The following is a 15,000-nucleotide window of genomic DNA, read 5'->3' as shown; positions in this document are numbered from 1 at the left end:
TATAATATATACAGTATATTATATATATATATGTATATATATGTATGTGTGTGTATATATATATATATATATATATATATATATATATATATATATATATATATATATATGTATATATATATATATATATATATATATATATATATATATATATATATATATATATATATATATATATTGAGAGAGAGAGAGAGAGAGAGAGAGAGAGAGAGAGAGAGAGAGAGAGAGAGAGAGAGAGAGAGCGAGAGAGAGAGAGAGAACCGCAGTGTCCCGTTAATAATTTTGGATGAGCTTTCTACTGAAAGCCCTGTTATGCGAAAGGAACTGAATGAGAAATTCTCCTCCCCAGTGGGTCTCGAACCCCCACTGGTTGCAAGATAGAGGTTATTGCTGAGGCTACTCCACGTCTAAGGGTCCCTAATGTCTTCTCTCCCTCAGAAGAGGATTGTTTTACTTTTACGAACTTGATTTCGTCACGACCATATTCTGATTCTTCCTTGCTTCTGGGGTGGGAGCGGGGTTTAGATATTAGTAAACTGTGTCTGCAGCGTCCCTTCGTATCTGCGGCTACTTTTTTAGCCTTTTCCTGACCTCCATTCCCGCTTCCTTTCTCTCATCTTGCTGTTCCACCTCCGTGACGACTACTTTTTAGCGTTGCTGTGGCGATTTCTCCCAGTTTCACCTTGAGATCAGTGTATTTCATCTCATTTATTTTCTGGATCTCTTTATTTCGCTGTTCAACTACTCCGACTTCCTCTTGTCACGGTCTTAAGCGCAGAGTCGCTGAAAGTGCTCAGTGCCTGGCTGTATTGCCTAAATTTCATGAACCATCCATTCATTCATTCATACATTCATCTTCTGAGCCGTTTCTTTACCTTTACATGATGTTGTCTGATTGTCAAGATGGGGGCCGGAGTAGCATCACGCAGCAATTTGCGCTTCGGTGGTAACAAATCAAATTTTCTTCGTGTTCCTTCCTATGGACTTAGCTAAGTTTCTCTCGCTCTTGTACAGCTCGGCGAGTTTTTTTCTCGACATTCGATAAAACTGGTGTTTCTCCCGACGAAACTTACTTATGCAGAATCACATTGTTACGAGTTTTGCCATTCCTTTGTTCGGGACTGTGCCATTCCCAGAGGGTGGAGGAAACAGGGACTCTGGTGCTGTTCGACATTCAGTTTGCTGTAACTATTTTTCAGCTTTAAAAAGAAAATACTTTGTACTCCAGTGGTAATCTAATTTCACTCGATAGAATTGTGATATACCAACGCGATCCTTATCTTAGGCGAGAGAAACTGAAACCGTTAGTGCAATTTGACTCTTAGAGTTGCAAGATTTTCTTCCTTTTAGTTCTCTTTCTTCTTCAAGTAAAGAAAAGCAAACACCCTGTAAGCACTAACCCACTCTTCCTTCAATTTCTCTCTTCCGCGATACAAAGGAAATGCCTTCTGCTTGCTTATACGTTACGAGTAAATGAATGATAAAGGGCTATTTAGCGTCTGGAGAGCATAGCCATTGGTGCCATTATGCACAGGGAACACCACGTCCTCTTCTTCTCTGCATCCTGTGGGAAATCAGGCCCTGTGTGCCGGATTTCGTTTCTATCTTTCCTGAAACATTATGTCAAGAAAGTACAGTAGAATCTTTTTTACTTCCTGTGCAAAAATGAAGATACAAAGCATGAAAAATGGACCCTAAATGTTGACAAGAATATTGAGATTATAAATTATAATATAGTGGGAAAACATGATTATCCTCGAAGGGAGCAGTACTCCCACCTCTCAAGACAAGGAAGCGAAAGGAAACGGGAACATTTGAAGGAAGTGGGAACATGCAAGTCTTATTCATTCATGACTAATTACAGTATGTAATTGTTGTAGGACTGATTCTGTTGGGTTCCATGATGTACGGTGTAGTACCATAAAAGTTTATATTATAATACCTTAACTGCATTTTATCTACTTAAAATGTATTAATTTACTGAAAATGCTTTTGTTAAATATTGACATTTTCTCAAGGCATTTATTTTTTTATTGAGAGAATTCGTTGGTAGTTGGTTTGCGTTTGTCTTTGCAAACATCTTATAATTCTAAGAAGATTGTGAGCATTAGGCTGTATTGCCATAAAATTTTCCGGTATGTTGCTGAGAGAGAGAGAGAGAGAGAGAGAGAGAGAGAGAGAGAGAGAGAGAGAGAGAGAGAGAGATTTTTGCTATCTATAGCTGTTAGAGGATTATTCTTGTAACTAGGCATCATAGAAAAGAATACTCGTACAGCTCGCGGCATATTACCGTAAAATAGCGGATATCTGGCTGAGGCATTATTCTGTTTTATGCCTCCGGTATCAACATATCTTGTTCGTTTAATAGATAAAAGTGGTATTTTATTTGTGGAGGTTGCCATTAACTTGGAAATTATTACTGCTTTTGAGGGAATATTTTCATATAAATTTTGCCTAGTTTTTAGTTTGAAAAAGGTTTTCCAAGATTTTTATTTATATTTTTATATATATATATATATATATATATATATATATATATATATATATATATATATATATATATATATATATATATATATATATATATATATATACATATCTGTCCAGTCCCGTTAATAATTTTTGAGATATTCTACGGATTTACCATTAACAGTTGAATTTCGAGATCAATAAAACTGTATTTGTGACAAAGTTTATTTTTAACGGAAAATTCTTTCAAAGAACGTTTGGTGTGGCAGCGGGTAACCGTCTATCACCAGCTCTCTCAAATTTACTTGAACTGTTATTCAGAAGACATTTTGGCTATTTACGTAGAAGTGAATAACCTCTTAAAAACACTGAAGAAGCATCCACTGTCTATCAGTTTCACGCTATAAATAGAAAAAAGAAATTTTTATTTGACGTGAACCTTTTCAATATAGATTTAGTGTATACAGAGAATCAACAAAATATTCAATTTAAGTCCATTTTTTCAGGACGTCTTAATATGAAAACATCAGTATAATCTTCACTGTTTCTGCGCACGTTGCTGTTTTCAGTCTTGGAAAATAGGTAGGAACTGGTTTTATTCAGCTCATATTTTGGACACCTGCCACAGTAAAGCTGTGACAACATTTTACGATTAAAGTGACATGACGGTAGAATTACCTTCTAACGCCCTTTGTTTGCATTATTTCGCCGACTTTTGGTCCTTTAAATTAACCCTCAAAATATTCAGTATACATGTAAAAACCATAACCGTGAAATCCTTTGTATGGAATGTAATTCGGGCCACACAAGTAAGGGATTAAATGTCAGAATAAAGGAACACAAATAGCCAGTTAGAAGAAACCATAAGAATATTGCTATTTTTGTTCATCAAAGCGATTGGTCCTATTGTGTCATAAGATGTAATAATAAAGGTTATAGAACCCCTTGGAAGTGAAAGTTAACAAATTAAAATATCAGTTTATATCCAGGATGATATACTATTGACCCCATTGTACACAGGAGGTCTGAAGGAGATTTAAAAGAAAGACAGAAAAATCAGTTATTCTTGTTAACATCCTCAGGCTCTCCTTGGTTAATCCAGTACTGTGATTAATCCAACCTTGTAGTTCTTCCTTTGAAGATAATCCTCAAATGTAATGACCTTTGTAGGCGTGAAAATGATTTTATATCTGTTTAATCCTTTTTTTTTTGTAAATTCCAGTTTCTTAGTAATCGTTTTTGAATTTTACGTGGCTTGCTTGACAATACTTTAAAGTAAATGCGGAAGATTTTGTATATATATATTATTTATACATGCACTCTATATATATACAGGTATATATATATATATATATATATATATATATATATATATATATATATATATATATATATATATATATATATATATATATATATACACATATATATATATACATATATACATATATATATATATGTATATATAGTATATATATATATATATATATATATATATATATATAGATATAGATATATATATATATATATATATATATATATATATATATATATATATATATATATATATATATATATATATATATATATATATATATATATATATATATATATATATATATATATATATATATATATATATATATATATATATATATATATATATATATATATATATATATATATATATATATATATATATATATATATATAAATGTGTGTGTATGTGTGTGCACATGTGACCGGTAACTGTTAGGGTTGGGAAGAGGAAAATAAAATAAGGGAGCTGGAAGTGAACTCGGTGGAAAACTCCTCTAGTCGATTCCTCACGTCCCTGAAAAATGGCAACGGAAAAACTCCGGGTATTGCCGCGTTTCGGCCTGAAAAATTTATGGGGCGAAGTGATGATTAGTTTGATTTGTTCTTTCTATTTTTATTGATGATGGAGGAAAATTTCAAGGAAGAGAAAGAGAGATCCAAGCAAAGAAGAGTTACTACACTTTTTATATATATATACGTATGTATAAATATATATATATATATATATATATATATATATATATATATATATATATATATATATATATATATATATATATATATATATATATATATATATATATATATATATATATATATATATATATATATATATATATATATATATATATATATATATATATATACATCGTCTGGTTGCCAGCAAGCCTTTTATAGAGGTGAGGATGGATGATGAAGGAGCTTATGTGTCGATAGCAGTTGGCCATTCTTGGTGATCACCCACCCAGTTACTGTGTCCAGCATTGCTTATGAAATTCCTTGTGATAGTGTGGTTGATAAACTACATTCTTACTTGACTGCAGTTGTATTTCGAAAAAACTACTTGTGGTTTCTGTATGTATGTATTACTTGGCTTAAGTTTTAAAGAATTATTATTTAGCAGAGAAAATCGGTTTATGAGTCCACCCTTTTAAGGGTTTTACATTTATCAGCAAGTTTCGAGTTGTTTTTATGATAAAACGAGTGGGGTTAACAAATAAGTACCTTAAAAAAAAAAATAGAAAAGTTGTACTTGCGTTGTTACCGAATGGAACAGTGGGCTCCCCCCTTAAAAGCAAGAAAATTTTAGGATGCATGAGACGAATTTCATAGCACTGTAGTAGCAGGAAGATAGGAACAATGGTCGAATCGATAAGTTCTTTGCTTAATTTATGCAGTTATGATTTTTATAGTCGGTTTTTTTAAAAACAAGCATAAAATGTAGATATTGCGATGTGGGTGGTTGAATAGTAACTCCTGGCATCAAGCTTCTGAAAACGAGATTATGGTGAATGAAATGCGTGCAGGAAGACCAACTGATTGTCACTGTTTAGGGTAAAGAAAACTTAGTTTACTAAGAGTTACTAATACGAATAATTTTGGAAACATTTCTTAGGAGAAGGAGGGGGAAGAGAGAGAGAGAGAGAGAGAGAGAGAGAGAGAGAGAGAGAGAGAGAGAGAGAGAGAGAGAGATATGGCGGCTGAGGCTCATATCTTGAACAAATCCTCTCTTTACTCGCGCTCTTCGCAAATACAGCTTTGCTTAAATCTCATAAGGAATCTAGTTCATGACTCGAAGTCAACCATGGTCCTTCGTAAGATGAGGATGGGAATAGGACTTTAGGGTTAGGGATTTCAACCCCCTTTTCCTTGTGTGATGTTGCTTGTTTAAGGAAGCATTCTCTCTCTCTCTCTCTCTCTCTCTCTCTCTCTCTCTCTCTCTCTCTCTCTCTCTCTCTCTCTCTCATCAGGAAATTTTTCCCATCTTGCATGGCTGTCTTGACGTACACTTTTATGAAGAATAACGTCTTTATAAAGTTTAGTGGTCATTTTTTTCGTATTTGTCGTTTTGTACCAATTTAAAATACGATCATTTTTCCTTAATGTTTTAAATGACTTTCCAAGGGACATGTATTTATGTTAAGTATATAGTAGTTTAACCAGACCACTGAGCTGATTAACAGCTCTCCTAGGGCTGGCCCGAAGGATTAGATTTATTTTACGTGGTTAAGAACGAATTGGTTACCTAGCAACGGGACCTAGAGCTTATTGTGGAATCCGAACCGCATTATAGCGAGAAATGAATTTCTATCACCAGAAATAAATTCCTCTTATTCTTCATTGGCCGGTCGGAGATTCGAACTCGCGGCCAGCAGAGTACTAGCTGAGAACGGAACCCACTAGCCCAACGAGGAAGTTGATTGATTGCTCTCTAGTCTTCTGTTTTTTTTTTCAATAGCTCTGTTGGTTAGGTTTTTATCTATTACTATATCCACACTATAAAAAATTATTGGTATATCCATACCATCACAAATGATGGTAATATAAAAGAAAGCCGAGAATGCAATCCCCCGACCCTAGGGACGTTACATATCGTCCCGATGCTCGGACCAAAGTACCTTAATGTGTTGTGTAGTTTTGCAAGAGGGATTTTCCCACGTAGTGTTCATCCATTCCTTTTGGCTTCTGCTCACTTAGCTTTCCAGCTTCTTCAACTTTAGTTTGCTTGAGTGTCTTCAGCTTTCACCTCTCATGTAAAAAAAAATTGGGCGAGGTCTTTGCAACATCAATAATAATAATAATAATAATAATAATAATAATAATAATAATAATAATAATTATTATTATTATTATTATTATTATTATTATTATTATTATTATTATTATTATTATTATTATTACTTTTGGTCTTGAATACGTAATTATTGTTCAGACGAGTTACTGGTGAGCGAAACTGCAGTTCAACCCTCCCTTCTGCATTTTCCTCATTGCAAAGTTTGGTTGAAATGTTCTCTCTCTCTCTCTCTCTCTCTCTCTCTCTCTCTCTCTCTCTCTCTCTCTCTTTGGTGGCGTAATGGTAGCATTCCCAGCTCTCAAACTGCGAGACCAACGTTCGATTCTTGAACCAGACGAGAAGGGACGATTGGACCTCATTTGACCTAAGCAGTGAATTATTTACCCGACTGTTAGTCGATGATGGCGAGTTGGAGTTTGGGAGAGAGAAAGAGAGAAGAGGAGAGAAAAACAAAACACCAGCCGGGTGTGCACATTACTCTGTCGAAATGTATTTTGTCAAAATGGGACGGACTTGACGAAGTCACCATCAGCCGTATGGTGTGATACCTTTGATGTATCGGTGAATGGCAACAAATGACAAATTGCAGATGGTTCTTATAAAAGTCCATCGATGACAGTTCGTGTTTTCCTCCACCAAGGTTTTGAGGTACAGTGCGTAAATTTCGTATTCATTAATTCATCCATTCATAACCATTCGAAACTGGAGTAAAAGTGTTAATTCATTCGCTCATTCAGAAAGTTTTTTGTTTGATCGGGTTTTACTCCTTGTTTCATTCATGAAAGTTACGGGGTAGTGTGCGTAAATCTTAACGTTTTATACTCTTTCATTCATGACAATATTGGTAGTGACTGAGTGATATTTATTGAATTGTATCTCATCTTCTCCCCGTGGATGAAGATCGTGTTGGAGACATTGGTGATTGATGTAATTAATTTTAGTGTTTTTATTTTTCTTTCCATTCACGTTTCGTTTGTCTTGAGTTCTCTGATCAACTATTGTTACTTCAGGCAAAGAATTACATTTAATAGTTTTATCCTCTTTTTCAGTTCTATTTCAATTTTTGATTCACCTCCCGGTAATTTCTTCCTTTTAGGGATCGACAATCTTTATTGTGTATTCCGAAAATATAGATTTCAATTTATGAGCTTATTTAGATTCACTGCTTACATTTTATATTGATTTATAGGTATCGTAGATGTTTTAGATGCTTTCATTTAGTACAATTTTGGAGTATTAATTATATGTTGTTTACCTATGTTGAAGAAATATTATAGAGTGAACTTATTCGACCATATTTTATTATTACGGTTTATTCTTTATTCTTTTTCTGATTTTATTTGACAAAGCTTTTATAAGATTTGCAGTTGTTAGACAAATTAATTCTCCATATATATATATATATATATATATATATATATATATATATATATATATATATATATATATATATATATATATATATATATATATATATATATATATATATCATCAGTTCTTACTTTTTCGTCGGAGGTGAGTTTGTTGCAAACAATAAATCCATCATTGTTTCCTCATCGGTAAATGAAGGATGCCATTCCATGTCACCCTGCCCTGAAATATTGCCATATCATTCACTCTGATTTGCAGTATTGCCATATTAGGCAGCTTTGACAACAGCAGTACCATAGGTCTCCCCGAACTGCATATTACCATATTGAATAATTCTTAGCCGAGATGATGCCATATCATGTTACCATTTACTATAATGTTATTATGGCATGTCACAGCGGACTGAAATGATATCATGCGAGATATAATGTTATGGCGCGTCACAGCGGACTGAAATGTTCCCATATCATATTACTTGAGATATAATGTTATGGCGCGTCACAGAGACTGAAATGTTCCCATATCATATTACTTCGAGATATAATGTTATGGCGCGTCACAGCGGACTGAAATGTTCCCATATCATATTACTTCGAGATATAATGTTGTTATGGCGCGTCACAGCGGACTGAAATGTTCCCATATCATATTACTTCGAGATATAATGTTATGGCGCGTCACAGCGGACTGAAATGTTCATATCATATTACTTGAGATATAATGTTGTTATGGCGCGTCACAGCGGACTGAAATGTTCCCATATCATATTACTTCGAGATATAATGTTATGGCGCGTCACAGCGGACTGAAATGTTCCCATATCATATTACTTCGAGATATAATGTTGTTATGGCGCGTAGCGGACTGAAATGTTCCCATATCATATTACTTCGAGGTATAATGTTATTATGGCGCGTCACAGCTGACTGAAATGTTCCCATATCATATTTCTTCGAGATATAATGTTGTTATGGCATGTCACAGCGGACTGAAATGTTCCCATATCATATTACGTCGAGATATAATATTATGACATGTCACAGCGGACTGAAATGTTCCCATATCATATTACTTCGAGATATAATGTTATTAAGACATGTCACAGCGGACTGAAATATTCCCATATCATATTACTTCGAGATATAATATTATTATGACATGTCACAGCGGACCGAAATGTTCCCATATCATATTACCATAACAGTTCACTTTGAGGTGCTATTTGTCATAGTAGACAACTGCAAACCTCAATAACACCATACCAGATCTCTCTGAAAAGTCAAGTTGTTCATCAGGTCATTTTGAGTTGAGATTTTTTAATATCGATTTCTGTACTTCATTTTATCATATCAGATAACTGATGTGTAATATCTGTATGTGTTTGCAATGTCACACGGAGCTGCAACGTTTACTTGCCAGGTCACGTTGAGCTGAAAATTTGCCTTCCGAGATCGCCCATTTATTCGAAATCTTTTTATGCCTTCAAATTGATCGTAATGGATTAGTCTCTAGTTTCTTCTGTGGAGAGTGACTGAAATATATGGAATTTTTTTTTACCTATTTTTCACTTTTTTTTTTTAATATGCGTTAGCAGATCTTGCTTAATACTACAAGTAAAGGTTTTGGTATCAGGAACGTAAGAATACGGTTTACTGTCGAGTTATGCTCAATAGTAATGATTATTATTCCCAGCATTATCATCATCGTCCATATTATTATTATGTATATTGTTTTTGCTGTAGTTACTGCTACCACCGTCACCAGTAGTAATATGATCACAGTTTCATACCAAACAAACCCAGCATTTTTCTCCATTGCAAAATGAAAGGGAAATAAAAACAGAATGCCAAGGAAACCCCTTCCCTCCCTCCCCATGAAAAAGAATATGGAACGATACCTGAATAACAACTTTTTGTAAACGCAAACTCGTTATTTTTATCCACTCCCAGCAGGCACAAAAGAATTCCGGGAACTACAAAAAAAAGAATGCATTTTGTAAACGGAATAGCAATTACGTAAATTTTTATTCATAAACTTAATATTTAACCGGTGAAAAATCTCGAAGAACATTTTTTTACTGAGCGAACGCACTTAAGTCTTTTCATCGTCATCATTATCATCACTATCATCTTTTACCTCCCTCTTCTTTTTCTCCTTCTGCGAATAAATTTCTATGAATGCGGTGACCCAAAGAAACGCTGATGCCATGTTTTATGTGTTTTCAATTGCGCTATTCACTCGATATTCACAAGGGTTAACTCGTGGAAAAAGCGTTAATAATGGCAATTGGAGAGAGAGAGAGAGAGAGAGAGAGAGAGAGAGAGAGAGAGAGAGAGAGAGAGAGAGAGAGAGAGAGGGGGGAGTAATTTTTTCATGTTGTTCATTTCCGTTCCTTACACATGTTTTATTCTTACATAACTTTCAATTCCTTTTTTGGAGTTACATGCCCTGATGTACAAGCTAAATGCGATAATGTTTATGTTTGATTATTACAGTTTTTATGTCTGTCAGTGGATCCTTTCTTTTATTCTGTCCGCCTGTCTGACAGTTTATATATCTATTCATATGCTCGACTGTAGCATTTTTTTTTACTGCAGTTCAAACAATATAAATGGTCATTCCCAACCTCTCTCTCTCTCTCTCTCTCTCTCTCTCTCTCTCTCTCTCTCTCTCTCTCATCTGAATGCTGACACATCATTTTTTATCTGTTTTTCAACTACTTTGCAAAAAACTGAAGGCATTTTTCATAGCCAATCCACACCTCATACTTTCTTTTCAAATTTTTTTTTCTTTATATCTCAGCTAACTTCGTCTTCCTGTCTTCGGAAGTTCATTTGAGAGAGAGAGAGAGAGAGAGAGAGAGAGAGAGAGAGAGAGAGAGAGAGAGAGAGATTTTTTATCTCCATGCAATGAGCTCTGAAGACTGGGTGGTGAAGGCCGGTTGGAAGCGGGTGGGAAGGGTTGGGGAGGGGACGTGTTTGAATGGGGAACCCCGGGGGAGGGTTGGCAGGGTGACCTGAAGTCAAGGAAGTCGAGGGGAGATATATGGGTCTTTTACTTCATCTTTATATTTCTTCATTTTCTTAATTTTTTCCCCACTTCTCTCAGTTTCGGTTTACTTCCCCTTATTTCATCTTATCTCTCCTTTACCTTCTCCTTTTTACCTTTTGATATTTTATTTTTGATGAGCACTCGTTGCTTCCTCTTGTTTACTTCCCTGTATTTTTTTTTTGACTTCCATTTATTTCATCCGTTCTTCCATCCTTCCCCCCCGCCTTCTCGTTGTATTCAAACTGACCATTTATTGTACTGCATGTATTTGCTGATTTTATCCTTTTACCTCTTATTTTATTTATCACCTTTTACTCTTTCCTTTTTTTTCATATCTCACTCTTGCTCTTGGCGCAGTTATTTTGTCTTCCGAATTCATAGTTTTGTTTGGTTTGTTTTTCAGTCTCCGTCCTTTTACCATTCCCTTTTCTTTCCGTATTGTACTGTACATCTTCCGTAGAATTTTCCTTTGCTCGTCTCGCTTTACTTCCTCATTAGATTTCTTCGTCATAATTCCTTTTAGAATGTATTTTTTTACATTTTATTAGGACTTCTGAAGTCAGTTTAATGAAATTCTTTTTTATTTTTAAAATCTACGCCTACATTTTTATTTTTTCTTTATAAATCCCTATCTCTCTTGTGTGTGTGATAAGGAAATTGTCTGGCCAAACCTAATCATTATTAGGGATTCAGATTGGCTATTGTTTCTTTACAAATCCCTATCTCTCTTGTATGTGTGATAAGGAAATTGTCTGGCCAAACCTAATCATTATTAGGGATTCAAATTGGCTATTGAAATGGGGAGGCAATTTGTAACAATTCAATGTAATCAGCTTGTAAAAACTGATATATATATATATATATATATATATATTATATATATATATATATATATATATATATATATATATATATATATATATATATATATATATGATTATATATATATATATTGATTATTATGATTCTTTTTACGTGATTCATTTACCACACATTACCAGGTGAAAAATAAGAGACGGGGTGTAGATCCTGACCGGTCCCTAAGCCATTGACGATATATATATATATTGATATATATATATAGAATATATATATTCGTCAATGGCATAATATATATATATAAAGTATAAATAGGTATATATACCTACATATATATATATATATTTATATATATATATATATATATATATATATATATATATATATATATATATATATATATATATATATATATATATATATATATATTGTATGAGGCAACTATGGATACACCTTCATTTTGTGCTGACTATTTTTTTAATATATTGACAAGAGAAGATACCAACCTTGTTTTCACAGAAGATTTTCAGCTGTATTTCCCGGGACATTATTAAAATAAAAATTTAAAATCCTATATTTAAAACATTAAAGCAGTTGTCTTTTCTTTTCTGTTTATTATATTGTCAAGAGAGGATTTCTGAACTGGTGCAATGACTAGCAGAAAACCTGACGCACGTCGGAATACTGTACATGCTCTGGTTGTAAACCACTTTTGGCCAAACTCCAGGATCAAAGTGAGTTGTCCTGGGGACTGTCAGGCATCTTTACTGATTTCATGCACTTCAAGAGGATGTATCTGTTGAACGATGCACTGGGAGCACTTGGTTTTATGTGCTGTTTAGATTCTTTTATATCCAGTTTTTAAATTTTCCTTTTCGGATGATAGGTCAGTATTGGCGTTAATTTTTACACTCTGAGATTTAGAGAGCCGCCCATCTTCGTTATATCTTCAGTGCTCGTTGCACCCACGGTTAACGTCCATCAGGAGATTGGTTAACGTGGTGTTAATGTTACAAATGGCAAAAGTGACCACAAAAAATAAGGTTTAGCTTCCATTCTGTGTTAATGTGAACCACGCCTCTTTCTGCATGTTTTCAGTTCTCTTTAACATTAATGTTATACCAGGAAATAGAATAGCAAGATTTTATTGTTTAAGCAGTTAGGGAATAACCTTAACTTAACCACAGTCTTTGAGCCGTTGTGAATAAAACTTTTCTTTCAAAGAATAACCAGTTTTTTCACAATTTGCTCAATTTATTTGTTAATCATTAGGAAATGTGCAACGATCTTGGTGGAAAATGGCTAAGTGTTTGCCGTTCGGTTGTGTTTCTGGAAAATTTTGTTCATGCTAATACTGATAATGAACTCAGTGTGAATGTATGGGAGGAAATTTGCGTGTTTTTCATCTGAGGAGGCGTCCTAACCAGAAAATAACATGGTAAAATACCATACCATAGTCGTCTTTCCTTAAATATGATGTCAGTTTTGTTGCTCTATCTTCGAACCTGACGCAATGTTTAAAGGTCAAAATCAGATGGAAAAGAATATGAAAAACAGAAGTAAGAATATGAGTAGTAGTAATGTAAATAAACCGATATGAAGTTATGAGAAACATACATACATACATACATACATACATACATACATACATACATACATACATACATACATACATACATACATACATACATACATACATGCACTTGTGTCGATATGAAGTTATGAGAAACATACATACATACATGCACATACACAAGTGTAGAACTTGATAAAGTTTACAATTTTCGTCGAATAAAAATTGAAAATATACTAGCAATAATCCAGAACAAAGTGGAATGAAATATGTCCCGGACAACGCAGAGAAAACAAGAGAAAATCGAATAAGTCAAAACGAACACAGGAAAAAACCTCTTCTTTTTGTTATTTACATGAGCTTGTTGGCTTTGCAACTGAAGTCAACACGGGAGTAGGCGCCCGCTTAGACTGTTGACCAGGGGAAGTGGAGGAACTGAATATTGGGTTTTGTGTAGGTGGGGACAAATAAAGTTGTACGAGAGAGAGAGAGAGAGAGAGAGAGAGAGAGAGAGAGAGAGAGAGAGAGAGAGAGAGAGAGAGAGAGAGAGAGAGAGAGAGAGAATTGAAAATATGGAGTTTGAGAATTTACCGTGTATGGCGTTTTATATTATTTTTTACGTTTTATTTTTTATCTGGGGAGTGAGATAGTTCGAAGCTTTTATCTTTAAAAGGCTTTGTCGAATATTTTTTTCTGTCGTTGCGCTTTCACAGAGAGAGAGAGAGAGAGAGAGAGAGAGAGAGAGAGAGAGAGAGAGAGGTTTTAAGTTTACTACATTAACGATTTCTTAACACTTAATTCAATATTTTTGTTTTATATTTCAGGTAAGACACGAAAAGAAACTAGGATGGGCCTGCTTGCAGTAGGTTGGGTGAGTACTATCTATATCTTTAGATAGGTATGTATACATATACATACACATATATCGAATTATGTATATATATACATATTTATATATAATATATATACTGTATATATATTGTATTATATATATATATTTATATATATATATATATATATATATATATATATATATATATATATATATATATATATATATATATATATATATATATATATATATATATATATATATATATATATATATATATAGCATTGTCTAGAGCCTTGATTTTTAAACAAATTCTATGTGCTATTTTAATTATTACGCAAATACTGTGAGAATCAATTACATTTAGTATCTGAACCCCTCGGTAGTTTTTGCCAAACATTCAATTTACTCCAGAAGGTGGTGAGAGCTAAAAACGCCATTTAACAAGGATAATAACGTGAAATTGTAGCTGTTATTGCATTTTGCTTTTGTACTTTTGACGTTTCATTGGGCGGGTTTATTTAGCCAGAACGGATCGTTTTCCTGTGGGAGCACTGGATCAGAAAGTGTCGCCATTGGAATGGCGATCGGCTTGAACACGAAATAATCCTCTTATTTGACGAGCTTTTTAGTTTTAATCGGGGTTTAATTCTGGCTAAAGCTATGCCCACACCTACAGACAAATGCCCTGTCACGGTAGATCAAGTTCAGTGGTATCAGTGCCAGTGAATCGCTAGCATACATGAATGGATAGGCATGACGTGTTTGTAT

The 15,000-nt window shown here is 33.8% G+C and overlaps 1 long non-coding RNA gene across 1 annotated transcript in view; it reads left to right on the top strand.

Annotated features, from left to right (window-relative positions):
- Positions 1–14,270, top strand: part of LOC136840269 (uncharacterized) — a 134,426-nt gene extending 120,156 nt beyond the window's left edge. Inside the window, exon 3 of the long non-coding RNA XR_010853569.1 lies at positions 14,222–14,270. This is a non-coding gene — a long non-coding RNA (uncharacterized lncRNA). The remainder of the gene's footprint in view (positions 1–14,221) is intronic.
- The last annotated feature ends 730 nt before the right edge of the window (positions 14,271–15,000 follow it).

This window comes from Macrobrachium rosenbergii, chromosome 7, assembly GCF_040412425.1.
Source record: "Macrobrachium rosenbergii isolate ZJJX-2024 chromosome 7, ASM4041242v1, whole genome shotgun sequence".
Lineage (NCBI taxonomy): Eukaryota > Metazoa > Arthropoda > Malacostraca > Decapoda > Palaemonidae > Macrobrachium > Macrobrachium rosenbergii.
This window is presented reverse-complemented; position numbering and strand designations above follow the sequence as displayed.